Source organism: Daktulosphaira vitifoliae, unplaced genomic scaffold, assembly GCF_025091365.1.
Source record: "Daktulosphaira vitifoliae isolate Bord-2020 unplaced genomic scaffold, ASM2509136v1 Scaffold_3, whole genome shotgun sequence".
Classification (NCBI taxonomy): Eukaryota; Metazoa; Arthropoda; class Insecta; order Hemiptera; family Phylloxeridae; genus Daktulosphaira; species Daktulosphaira vitifoliae.
In genome coordinates, this window is record NW_026099574.1 from 13,623,946 (window position 1) to 13,638,960 (window position 15,015).

The following is a 15,015-nucleotide window of genomic DNA, read 5'->3' on the forward strand; positions in this document are numbered from 1 at the left end:
TGTATAGTAAATCTCCTTTGAATCGCCGTAAAAACTGAATTTTCACACGGTTTTAGGGATTTTTTGAAGACCTTATTGTCGGACAATGAATATATAGATCTCATTGACGTCCGTAGGTCCTATCTTAGATCAACGAACTCTCGGCACAATAAATTGTGTTTTTATACAAATGCGTTTTCGATATCAAAACAATAGAAAATAAATTTACAAACAGTAATATATCGAGTAGTTCGATGAATCAAAAGCGGAAATCTCATAAGTATTTTGTAAACACTATTTATAAAATGACGAAAGGACATCATTATTTAGAATAGAAACAATAATATTTTATCGAAAATTCTATGCACTGAGTGATAATATAGGTGCGCATAAAAAATATCCTTCAAAAGTACACATTTAAGTGGAATTATAAAAGCGAGGGCAAGTAGGTCTACTTTTCCCGGGAAATCCGAACACCAAATGTAATACTATAAAATTAAAGCGCGAAGCACGTGTTTGTTCGTTATTGATTTTTTGATGGAGCTTATACAACAAGAAGAAATACGCTCTTCTAAAGTTTAGCTTTATCGTTAGGGTCGAATGAACGACTCGCCTATATTTATATATAAAAGAATTACGACGGCTTACTTGCCGAAACAACCCTTTTGACTACCGTTAATTTTCAAGTTGATGTATTAGAACAAGGATTATGAGCTATTGATTAATTAAGGTAAAAAATTTAACTACCATAAATCTAAATACGGTAAACTTATACATTAGTTAAAAAAAATTGCATCATTTGTGGAGAATGTGGCAAAGAATGGTCTAAATTAAACTAGTACAAAATTTGGTCAAGTTATATCATGAAATATTCTTTATTTATAAGGGTTAAATAATATTTTTGCTTTAAATTTTTATAGGAGCATAATAGAAAGAAACACGCATGTAATTATTACACCAAAAGTTATGTTATGAATTTCAGGGTTGTCACATTTTAAACGTTTTCAACTGTTTACGTGTGTTTTAAACAGGTATTTTTAAAGACACGTTTTTAAAAACCCTGATAAATTTATAAAAACGTGGTATAAATTATAGTACTTAAATTTAAGTTAAAATGTTTTTTTTTGTAAACCACAGTTAATTAGCTAATGACACGAAAGACATTAAATATTAATTATTTTATAAATTAAATTTTAAAAAGATATCAATTTGAAGTTTGTCTGCCAAAATTAGTGAAAGCTGTAATTAGTATATTAATATTATTATACTCATAAAATCATACATATCTTAGAATTTTTACGAGTTTTATTATTTTCGAATTAATTTAAAATTAATTACAGAAAATAGCATGAAATACATTTTTTAACTGTATTATATCGTTGGATTAAAATGTTATATATTATTTTTAATTATTTCAAAATCCTATTAATAGTTCATATTACTCTTGAAACTTTTATACTAAATAAACAGTTTCGTTTTCTTACTCTATTGTATTTCTTTAATTAAATGTATTATTTATTTTTCTAAAGGTAAAGTCTGGTAGTCTAAATAATTTAGTTAATTTCTCAGAATACACCTTTACATTTCTTCCAAAAAATTGTTTACTACTGCCATGCGTCGTTAGGTTACCGAATCGCTCAATAATTTATATAAGAAACAACTGTTAACCAACATAGATAGTGTCAACTTTGTAATGTATACTTCAATAAATATAGATACAAGGTCACGGTGAGTTAAGGTATGTATGATAGAATAGGGGCAATAGCAATGTTTCATTACAATTTTAATTACACACTCTACAACAGGGGCGTGGTGGTCACACTAGTTGTTGACAAAACTCTAATATTAAGTCGCGCCTACCGCCGTAGGTGAACGGATGGGTGACCATATTTGCGCTTCTTCGGTGGCGAAAAAGCACCATGTAGCAGTGCAGAAGGCAACGGGAAACCACTGCACTTAAATTTCCCCAAGATATACCAATCCAATTGGGCAACAACAAGGCAAGACTTTTAGTAAAAAATTAATAAACTATATAACAACTGACAACATTGAAGACAAATTATACCAGGGAAATCACACATTTTAAGTACGTTTTTTAATTCATTAATGATAACTTGCGCAAAATTGCGCATTTTTTAACTTGACTGATTATTTCTTAAAAATTATATATATTTAAATAATAGTATGCATTATTTGATCAAAAACTATTGTGTTTGGTTAATAATATAATGTGTAAAATATATACAGTCAAGAATTCCCCATAATTATCATAACTTAAATTGATAATTAATTAATTGTAATTGAGTCTTTTCCTAATTTAACACATAAAATCATTCTATGTTAGGTATATAATAAGTAATACAGATTATTTTATAAATAATATATTCATAAAACAATATACGATATCGACAGTTTATTATTATATAAAACTCTGCAAAATTGAATACTATTTTTATCAAATGTTTGTTGTACAACAAACAGAATTATTAAGTCCCTAAGAGTTAAATATACAATTAGAATCATTATAAGGCATTCTAATTAAAACGTATGTGTTGACGACTACCTTCAGATTCCTCCTGCTCAGTAGTTACTGGAAACTACTATAAGACAACAAAAAATATTTTTTAGTATGTTTTCATTCTCATAACTATGATTTTCTATAATAGATAATGTATTCAAGCTTATGCACGTGTCACAGAAAACTTAGTCATTTTAACATGATATCTTCACTTAGGGAAAAATTAATGTAAAACTAGTAAATGTTAAAAAGCATTTTTTACTAATTTTCGAAATCTTTGAATTAATAAATCTTATGTGACAAAATCACATATACATAATATTAAGATAAAAAACGATTACGAATTTATTTAGTATAAAAAATGTATATCATCGGCTATTACCAATTTAGCAATTTAAAAAAATATTAACATGAGATCTTATAAAAATTAACTGAATATAATTTAAATTTATTTCAATACGTTTTATTTAGTTTTCAAAATAAAAAACTTTAGATCAAATTATGTAATTTTTTGAATATTTATACAATCTGTCAACTGGAATATAATATTGTAGACTTTACATATATTTGTGTATGATGTATGCGTACGCTTTATTTATATATACATCATCAAATATTGCAGTTTGTCACCTTTTTACTGACAAACACGTGTACGAACTTGACAAACAAAGACGATGGGCAAGTAGACGTAATTATTACACACGAGACATAAAAAGTTCTTAGTAGTGAGTTACTAAACCGAGACTTTTATAGCGCATGTGTGCTCCATAAATACTTTATTAATCAAAGTTCAGACCCGATTCCCATATTGTATGTCAAAGGTGTCCGTTATGACAAACGTTTAAAATGATTGTTCAAATAATGTTTGTAATATTTATAATATTGGGAATTAGAAGTTTCAAAGTTGTATTTTTCATCAATATATATATTATATTTAAAAATAAAATGGTAGTTTTAATTTAGAATCATTGCGAATAAATATAAATATTCATAATTAACAGCCAATTTTTGTATATCTAAATCGACATTTAAAATCTCAACTTTACTTAAACACAATCAGCCAAATTATAGATAAGTTAATTAATAGTCAATTAAATTTTAACTATTTGTTGTACAAAATCAATGTTACAATAAGTCTCAAAACTATTTATCTATAAATTTAATAATACCAGCTGCTGTGCAACTATTTTTAGCTAACTTTTCTATTTTTTACATACTGTGACATCAAAAAACATCTTAGTTCCATGTAAAGTTCAATATGCAAATTAAATAAGCTTATTATAAATAAAATTTCATATGGAATTAAATGATTCCAATAATTGATGAACATGCTTTTTGACTTATTCACGATTTTTTTTTTTTTTTTTATATTAATATTTTTTTAGCCTAGCTATAATAAATCCAATACTGATCATGTTTTTAAAATCAATTTATATTAATTTTTCTCAAATTGTCAAACCTTTCCGCATAGAAAATCTAAGAACTTACTTTCCCTTTAATCAACTATTCTTAATAAATGACCTTTGATTAAAGATTTTTATCGAAAATCTAGAATTTTGGTTTATATGTTTATGATCAAAATAATTTTTCTATATTAATATATAATTATATTTAAAAGTAAATCCAATAGTATAAGTAATCAAAAGATGATCAGTTAATCATAATTCACACAATTACTCGCAAAATAGATACAATATTGTAAACAAAATTTTTTTTTTTGTTACATATATATATATATATTTATATAATTATTTATCAGTTATTAATTACTTTTATACCTATCAATTATAAAACATATCACTATAATATATAGAAATGTCAATTTTATTTCTTTTTTAATGACAGCATAGATATTTAAAGCTTATGAAATAGAAAATGATGGGTCGATTACAATATTTTATCTAATATTTCGGCAGTTTTAATTATAGTTATATAAGTTTTAAAAATTTTTAAATATAGAGAGAAGAAGTGCGAGCCATGTTATTTTTATCATTCTGCCTCGGTCATAGACGTAAATTTATGAAAAATCTGAATGGTTAAATTGATTTTTCCCAACCGTAAATTTCTTTTATATAAAAATACATATGATTTTTTTTAATTTTGAAGGGATTTCGGCACCTTTTAGGGGGATAAGCCGCTTAAAGTCTTTTTGACTTAGTTCCTCCTACCAATCATATACAAAAATGTTTATGAATTCTGAACTATTGGTTCATAATTGTGTTCGATCTGTCATTTTCTATTTTATAAGCTTTATATATCTATGCTGTTCTTTAGCGTTCAGAGAGTTTCATTAAATTATGTTATCAATATTATTCTTAATAATAATATTAAAATATTATACAACCTTTCTTTCAAAAAATTATCAATTTTATAGAGTAATTATTTTTTTAATTGACCGTATCATAACCAATAAACTAAATTATTTTTAATATAATATTCAAAATTTGGAGTTTCTTTAGTTAAAATAATTTAAGTAATCTACACAAAACCATTTGTACCAAAACTACACTGAATAAAAAAGAAATATTGAAATCTAAGCTTTTTTTCTTAATTATTATAATTTACTAAATGTAGGGTTGATAAAAAAACTGAGAACAATGTATTGCTTATATAATTATACACATTAATATAATATTACATTTAATTTAGTGAACATTTTTCATCTATTACATTACATACATTAAAATCATGTATATACAGGTGGAACAGATCTACTTGATAAATTTTTAATTTTTGATTGAATAATCATGTTTGTGTATTTTTAAACTTTTTTATATTTGTAGACGTTTAAAGTGTACAAGAACTGTAATCCAAACCGCACTACATACATGCCGGTGAATTAAGCTCGTATTAGTGTATATTTATATTGCATATCTTTCCCGCATTCCATACTCACATTATGTATTAGAATGCTTGTAATTCAGTATTTGTCTTGAAAATGTTATCAACCCATTAAAAATGTTTGTAAGAAAATTACTAAAATCTTGCCATTTTGAAATAAAAAAAATGTTTTTTTTTTCATTTTTCTTATTTTTAAAAACAATAGTAAAAAGTATAATTTTTAACGTAGTCTAAAAATGTATAAATTAAAAAAAAAATACAACAACATGTCAACTATTACAAAAGTTATGAAAGTTAAATATGTTCTACTTTTAATATATAAAATGATTTATTTGTCATGAATCACTTAACTGAAAAATAAAAATTATATTGAGGATTATACTTTTGAGTTCTTTTAGGTGAATATTTTATTAAATTTATTAAACATTAAGAATTTTTAATTTTCATACCTTAAATCTTACATTACTTTTTCAAATAACAACATACATATTTAAATAGCTCATAAAATAGATATAGTAAATAATAGATGTATTATGATCTAATTAAGAAAATTTTAAGTCGATAACAACTTTTCAACTAGTATTTCGGAAGTTATTATCATAATATAGTAATAGTGAAACACGTGTGTTGTTATTTTTATCATTAGTCATTTTCCGACTGTACTCTTCCTCCCGCCCAATTATAAAAATATTAATAACTTCCGAAATACTAGTCTCAATGTTATTATCAACCAGTTATTTTCCCAATTGGATTATTATATATTAATTATCTAGTTAATTATAAATTTTAAATTTGATGAATATATTTTACACCTCTTAGAAAATACAATATATGAAAATTAAAAAACTTAATAATTAATAAATCGAAAAATATGTTAAAGTAAAAATACCAAAATTAATTTTTTAATATAATAATTATCTTAACAGAAATCGAGTTATTAATATTAATAAAATCATCTTATATACAACAACTTAATAACTTTTTATCATTTTTCCATGAAAATATAAATCATTTTCCAGAAATAGACATTTACTCAAAAAATATATATCTTCTATTAAGCATACCATTATTAAAAATTACCATACTGCTTAAAGTATTTTAAGATACGAGATTTGGATTTTAAAAGATGGATAGAATTTTGTAGTAATAATAATAAGTTATTGTCGGTTTGTTGGTTGTGGCATATTATAACCAAAAATCGAATTTTATTGTTTGCCTTCTTTGTGAATGCACCTCGGGAAATTCGATGGTACCTACCTGAGGCATTGAAGGGTTAATGACCGGTTGAATGTATATGAAGTGTTCTTATTTTTGGGTTTTGGCAATTTTTTATTAATTCCATATTGTACATTATTAACCGACTAAATGTGTTATATAAAAATGACAAAAACACCACAGTAAAAATCAACTTTGAATTTAAAAACAAAAATATCAAAATGATTTTTATAAGAAACACACATACATAAATCAACAAGAAGAATATTTTCTATGTACATGTAAAATAATATTATTTTGGCAATACTAAAATTTAGAACTATTTCATGTTACATTCCACAAAAAAAATCAAATGAATCAACATTAAAAATTATACGAAAATATAATCAATGTTATCATAAACAGGTCTATATGTTCCCCGTTACAAACCAATACAATGTATCGTAATAATACAAGACGGTTAAATAAATAAAAGATAAAAAAAAATTAAATAAAGAAATTCCCCCTAAAATTTGTTAATATTCAAAAAAGGAAATTTATTGGTAATTTCTGACTTATAACACTACATAGCCGCAGAGGTATCCCCGTACCGGTTTGTTTCCGGTAACTCGGTCAATGTCACTGAGGCTCGATTGCGTTCATTCACCGAGTATAACTCCACCGCCACTCTCCTCTAATGTCGATTTCATAATTCATGACGACTACTGGTTCCTCTCACCCATGTGCGTATATTAACGATTCTATTTAGGAATAATGACGTGTGATTGTAAAATTATGCGAAATTTGTTCTTTAACAACATACTAAACATAATGAAGTATCGATTAATGAGTTACGAATGATACATAAAGGTGTGTAGAAAAATGATTTTCACATTCTGGCAAAGTTTTTAAGTAACATATATTTGAAAAAAATTTTAGATTGTAATACAGAACAATATGGAATTTTAAGGAGTATATAAAATTTTAAAAGAATGCGATATAAAAGCAATGATTTTTTTACAATTGGTCGAGATATGTCTCTTGCCAAATCCAAAATAGCTAAATAAAATATATCTTTAATTCATAACGCTTCCTTGTATTTCAAATATTTCGTTAACTATGTGTATTTGTTTTTTTTTTAAACATACAGTATATGAAACAGCAGCTAATGGGTTTCGAGTCAATAAAATAAACACAGATGTTATTATACACGTTTGTTTCATTTTTCTGGTGGGAATAAATTTCATACAAACCACACATTCTGTTTATCGAAGTATATGAACATTTTGTTAGAATTGTATTTAGAGTATATCTAATCTAGACAAGACAATAATAATAATAAAATTATGTCTTAAACGTCCAACGATGCAATACGATAAGAGAGTATTGCTTTAATAAGCTATTATTTCTTCCATCGACATAAAATTTTTGTAGGAAAAACTTGTACGATATTCAATTAAAATAATAATAAATATCTTTATTTAAGTTTTATGTTTTAATATACGTTATAAAATAATAAAACTTAGATAAACCCTAATACCTTGAAATTATAATTTTAGCGAATATTGATAAGTGAATAAACTGAATGATCTAATAGTTAGGTAAATGTATGTACAGTGCATTTCATACAATGTAAAAGAATTAAAAAACAATAAAACTTTAGTAAGAAGGATTTAAAAAAGACAAGCATGTTTTGTTATTTATATACAATATGCATACTATAATATCAGTCGCGGTCAAATAATATTGTCGCGGGAGTATGAAAAACCATCATGATAAATATCATGAGAGCTGGGCCCCTATACCTCAAAGCTTTTTTATTTGTATTACTATAGAAAAATCCATTTTATATATTAAACTATATTAGAATAGTACATCGTTGAATTTAAGTATAAATAATAACCAAAACTTAAAAATATTTTAAATTTGTAGAATTAATCATTGTTCGTAATAATTTTGCTCAATAACTCTTAAATTAAATTATCATATATATAGTTTCCAAAATATAATATATATACAAAAATTCTACAAAAATGTTAAAAAGTATATTTTAATGTAGAAAATCTATCCCCATTATCACCTCCTATTTGACCGACACTGTATAATATGACATAAAAAAACTCAAGTCATTAATATAATATGTAAGTAAGAATAATATTATATTTATATATACGATAGATTTTCTCATAAAACTCATATACCTTGTACGAACTCTGCCTATTTTTTTCATTTATATTTCAACAAAGTTAAATTGACTATTTTGTTGGTTTCTAAGATTTAAATTATCATAAAAAATTAGTTAAATAAAGTTAGTTTTTATATGGTTTTTAAATGATACTGATTTTAGAACCGTTTTGTTTAATTTTTCGAAGTATGTTCTTAAGTCTAGTACCGTAGCCTAAAATTTTATATAGGTCTGTTAACAGTTGGTAAACTAACATTTGGTGTTAAAATATTGATTGCTGGATAAGATATTTTGTATGAGTAATTATTATCCTATAAATTGTTAGACTGGCTCATTTTTTGTAATAGCAAAAATAAATAAAATACAGAAACATTTTATGAAAACTTACTATTTTTGTAGTATAAATTGATCTAATTGATTATAATTCACTTACCTGAAACATAATAAATAAAATTTGGATTAAAACTAATCATTAAATATAATACAAAATTATTTTTATAATAACAATTATTTCGAGTATAGAAAAGCTATTCGTCAATCTGGAACTAACGATAGGAAAAAATGAAAAATGCACGTATATTTAACAATTATTCTTTTGAAAATTTTCAAGAGTGAAAACTCACAATTACAACGAACATGTTATCCGTGTAATAAGCATAGTCATTTAGAGTGAAAATAATAAAGTGTTGAGTTCTATAATAATTGTATCTTGGACTAGTTCACATATATAATTTAATTAAGCACACTTGAAGATAAGTACTTCCAAAATTGCAAATACTGAAGTCTCATATGCGTATATATGTTGACATAAGTCGTCATGTTTTTGAAGTCTATTTTTTCATACAAACTTAAGTTGAAGAATTATAAAAAAAATATCTTACATCCCTTTAAATTGGAATTTTTACGTGGTAATCATAGGTTAGCACGATTGTATTTTTGAAATGAATGGATAAGGTTAGGTTTAAAAAAATTATATCTTATTTCTAATCATGGAATACATACATGTCTTAAACAAATTTTATTAAATGGAAAGCAAATGGGCTATTTTCATGTAGGCGCGGACTCTTTTTTTTAGATTAAGCTTGTTGAATAAATTTCTAAATCATAATAATTAACAAATACTTTTTCTATAACGAGAGTCAAATCAGTTAGGTATTTTTAGCATGCTTCTTAAAACCATAATCAGTATATTAAAAATCTTTTAGTAGCACATATTACATAAATATTATTTAATACTACTCGACTAGACTATTATTCGTAAGTTATATACATTGTATATAACTTACATATATAAGTTTTATTAAATCTATACTAATATATGGTTAATGTTTGATTAATTTAGAATCTCTAATAGAATTTCAATTATTAATATTTATACCAATTAAAATTTATATATTTCACATTTAGGATTGATAAGTTATAAATAAAAGTATTCTGAACAATAGATAAATTGATTTTGTTCCATAAAAACTATAAATACAATAAGAAAAAATAAAAAATTGACACGGAAAATGAATAATAGCATATATTCATGAACGATGTGGCCTTTTAATTTAATTGTTATTAAGTAAATAATTCAGAAATATTATAGTTAAACTCACTATTTGTCATTGCAATGATTTTATTTTTATAGTCACTGTTCAGGTTATTATGTCAAACAATGTGATTATGTTTTTGCTTAGATAAATATGGAATTAAATACATTTATTACTTGAATCAAGCAAAGAATGTTCATATTAAGATGATTTATAAGTTTAAATTTTTTTTTATAATATAAAAGAAAATAATTATTAGGGAGTCTCTGTTTTATTATTATTAATTGAGCGCGGAATTATATGCAATTGAACAATTTATTTAAACCATTTAAAAAATTCCCAAGTTTATGCAATTTCGTCTTAGGATTATATAATAGTAGTAGCACACAAATATATTTTGTTTTAAGGGGGATAAACGCCCTAATCCTCCCCAATCTTATAGCCTGGACATCTTAATATTACTAATTTCTAAAGTCAATTAATAAAAATTTGTACTGGTTGATGATATGTTGAAAATAATTTAATCAAATTTATAAATGCATATAAATCCGCGCTCTTGTTATTAGTGAAATAAAAATTCTAAGCCTATACTACTAAAAAATATATTTAATACAAATGATTTTTATTTACTTATTTTTTGTAAAATTATCGTAAAAGAATAAACTTTTGATATTTTGAATAAAAGAAATTAATATCTTCTCAACTTTTTTAGAAACTAGTATACCTATAAGACCTTAAATTATAACAAAATTGAAACTAAAATAATGAAACATTAAAAACGAAACATATTTGGAGTAATTCAGTGAAATTATCAATATTAAATTTGGCTTTATTATATTAAGTTTAGTTTTTTTTCACGGTATCAATAACAATTTTAATTGAAAAGTATACATAATATTTTTAAATGGGTATAATTTTCGAATACTGTAGATTTATTTCAACATACATAAGTGGTTATTAAATTCTTTCAAAACAATTCAGTGGTGTGATTAAAATTACTATACGCCAAAATTAAAAAATTAAAACAAGACCGTTTTCAAGCCACCTATAAAAGAGACAAAGTTTAAATTAATGAGTGTTGGCGGCCATGTGCTTGATTTACAATAAACATTGTAAAATATACAGAAAATTTATGCATTATGAATAAACACTTCGAGCCTTGTTTGATATTAATTTTCTAAAAGCCTTTATGGAAACCACTTTCTCGACATGTTTCGAGGTATGGTTTTGATCGATTCATATAGTGGTAGAATCGATATACAACAGTGATTATTTAATATTGATAATGTTTTTTTTCGCCAAAAATGTATACAAATTAATCTTAGAATAAACTTTTAGAGAATTCCAGTTTTTTTTTTTTTCTGTAACATCAGTCAAGCCATTAGTAATCATTGTATGAGAATTCATTAAATTTGATAGTAAAAAACAAACGGTATGTGCTAAATGTATCTTGAAAAGTGGGGGTTAAATTTTATGCACTAATTAATACATTATTATTTTATATACTTGGCGGGTAAGTTGCCTCAGTAAATAAGCGAAAGGGTCATTTACATTTTCTAATAACAACAGGTCAGGATTACTTTGTGGCAGAGACAAAATGGTATAAGTTCCGCAAGAACCTGCTATAGAAATCTGAGAGCACATATTTATAATAATAAAACCATGTAGCTGTTATCCTTGTCCCAAAATCCACGTTTGGCTTTCACCGTCGCTGACGTTCGTCTGCGTGCAGCGTTGAATCTCAAGGTGATCGTTATTTTAGGAAATGTAACGCTCGTCTATAACGTGGACTGTTGTGCAAACGCACGAGCAAATTTTACGGCTTCTAATCACGTCTTCCCATATTGTTATGATTATTAATGGCTGGATGTGCGCATGGAAACTATAACCTTCCTAACAAGTGTATTTTTTTTAGTTTCGCCTCCTAAATCGTAATAGTATTGAGAAACAGACCGGAAAAACAGTAGGAAAGATAAAGAAGAGTAATGGCCGTTTAATTTACAGACAAAAAAAAAACAGAAGCTACATTTTGATATATTTTAATTAGGCAATGATAAAAATTGACCTTTAAAAGATGAAATGATCGTTGGATATTGCCGAATGTTTAATTGATGGAATAATGCCCAATATATGTTATGTATTATCAAACGTATTAGCGATGTAACTATTTAGATGGATAAGAGTTTACCAAATTGACCAATAACTGTTTAATGGCCGACGATAAACAACTTAACAAATTGCGAGGTGATTGTCGAGCTATATTTGATTAAAATCAAGTGGTATTTTTGAACGCGATTGTCCAAAACGTTTTTCGTAAAATAACAAATAAATTTCAAATGCATTACAATTGTTATTCTTGTACTAGAACTTATTTTATGTTTATATTGAAACAACTTAAAGAAATCAGGTTTTTATTGAAAACCGCATAATAAATAATACGCGCGACAATCAATGCAGTGTTAAAAATTCATATTTTATAGATTCTAATGACTGAATTTGTAGACAAAATATGGCAATGCCCTATGCAGTTATAAAGCGCATTCTTCAGACGGCGTCAACCCCGTGGGACCCTGCTAATATCATCTTCTCCTACTCCTTCTTGTTCCGGTTTGCGTGTGTCGTGATGATGTCCCCCGGAGCGACACATGTATTATGCGAAATTTCGGCGCATCGCAGGGTCATCGGCACTCAATACAACAGTGGCAGCATCCATCCGGTAGCCCTCGCACGGCAACAGATAACAATACGCGCACACACGTATCCAAAAGCGTGTGTTGTAATAATAATAGTAATAATACATACGAACATTGTGCGCCGCATGCGAACACGAGATGACGAGGAAGAAGCCACCGCCGCATCGTTGATTGGCAACGGTTTATTCTCGGTAATACGGATCTTTTCTAGTCGTACAATATGTATAATGTGTAACCGGCAGGCCAATAATAATAATAACAACAATAATAATAACACAAATAATAATTGTTAGTTCGAAGTAAATCGAACTCATTGTCGCAGCTCGCCGTCTGCGTCCCTATTGTGCGCCGTCCACCGGCCGATTGAAAAACGGATTGCTGGGCCTCCAGGCGAATTACTCGCACTAATTAAACCTCGTGTATGAGAAAGCCAGTTCTCGGAATAAGAAGATGAATGAACTGCAACCGTTGCTATTGCCATCGCGAATCAATGCAGCATACTATAAAAAAGCCTTCTTTTTTTATAATAGTGAGATATTTAACTATGAGGTTTTATGAGCCTCCTACGGCGGCGGTTCGGAAGTTACATTGTGTAACCATCCGTTTTTATTGTTATTATTTTTTGTTGTTGTCCGTAGAGACGTGCCGGACATGTATGCTGTAGTATGTAGGAAGCTATCACAAGACCATGTTGTAAGCGCCAGGACGCCGCCGACAACGAAAAAGCAGTTTCTGGAGATAGTCGTTTTCATATTGCTAACACCGTTGGGTTTATTTTATCCGTCAGAGATATTTTCCATGCATTTATTATTTTAATCGCATTTTAAAATGAATACATTTCTTTCGCATATGTATATAATCCAATTTCAATAATAAAGAATAGTTCACAAGTGGTGGTTGCAAGCGAACCCTCCTGACCGATTGAGTTTTTTTTTTATTCGATTATTGATGGAGTTAGTAATATTCATTATAAAACTAACATAATTCTATTTTCGTTTCTCTATAAATCGTCATTTACAGTCTCATTTCAATTTATTTTTTTTTACATTTTAATATAATATTATTTACTATATTTGAAAAATATTACTCAATACCTATTTTAACATATTTTTTTTATAAAAATTAATCAAAACATGTAACGATTTTTTACACATTAACTCGTGGTACGTTCTAGTAATGTTAACTTATTTGTTGCATTTTTGGCATAAATTTATTGATTTAAAGTTTTTAATTGTTCTATGTAAAACTTTTCCTCTCAGAATTATTGAAACACCTGTTCCTATAAAGCGCCGAAAAGTTTTACATAATATGTTATTGCGTTGCAAAATAAATTTTTTCCATTATTGAATATTAAAATAATTTACTGATTATTTATTTAGAACAGATTGTAAATACATAATTTAAATAATGAGGAAAAATTAATAAAAATTCAATAGTAGGTTAATTGTATAGTTGTCTTAATTAGCAAAATAAAAAATTAAATTAAAGCTATAGTTATAATTTTGCAATAAAAAGTAGATAAAAAAAGTTATAGTTAGATATTTTAAAAATAAATAATGTAGAAAGTATTAAAGCTAAAGTCTAAAATTTTGCAAAATTAATTTTTTTTTTTTTGAGAAACAATCTTAAAAAAAAAATCAGGCGCAATACTGCATCCGTACTGCCAATCCTGGCGTAGTAGTGGCTACCATTGTTGGACCAATACTGGAATGATAACCTTCTACCGCACTAACAGATCAGTACAAGAGGTTTTGTAATAACAAATATTACACCAGTACTTTCCCAGCAATGGCTATTAGGTACTGACCGACAATACTGGATAAGTACTGAGTCATGACGCCAGTCAATACTACACTACTATAAGTTTCCTACGGGTTATGCTAGTACGCTAATGATAATTTGACAGTATTATTATAATACTTCATTACTAGTCAATACTGGTACTTAACAAAATGTCATAATTGGAAGCCCGATTTTTGATAAAACCTTTTTAAAAAATGTTTAATAAGCTAAATTTGACTAATCGATCATTGAACTAAAATCACCCAGATCACAATTTGTGATGTCCCG

General features: G+C 26.4%; 1 protein-coding gene and 1 long non-coding RNA gene across 3 annotated transcripts in view; one reads left to right on the top strand and one right to left on the bottom strand.

Annotated features, from left to right (window-relative positions):
- LOC126902741 (ecdysone-induced protein 74EF) overlaps positions 1-15,015 on the bottom strand; it is an 82,944-nt gene that overhangs the window by 40,297 nt on the left and 27,632 nt on the right. The window lies entirely within an intron of this gene.
- On the top strand, positions 1,530-5,480 carry LOC126902768 (uncharacterized). The gene is made up of 3 exons (XR_007703316.1): positions 1,530-1,717; positions 1,785-2,065; positions 5,281-5,480. It is a non-coding gene; the product is annotated as an uncharacterized LOC126902768 (long non-coding RNA).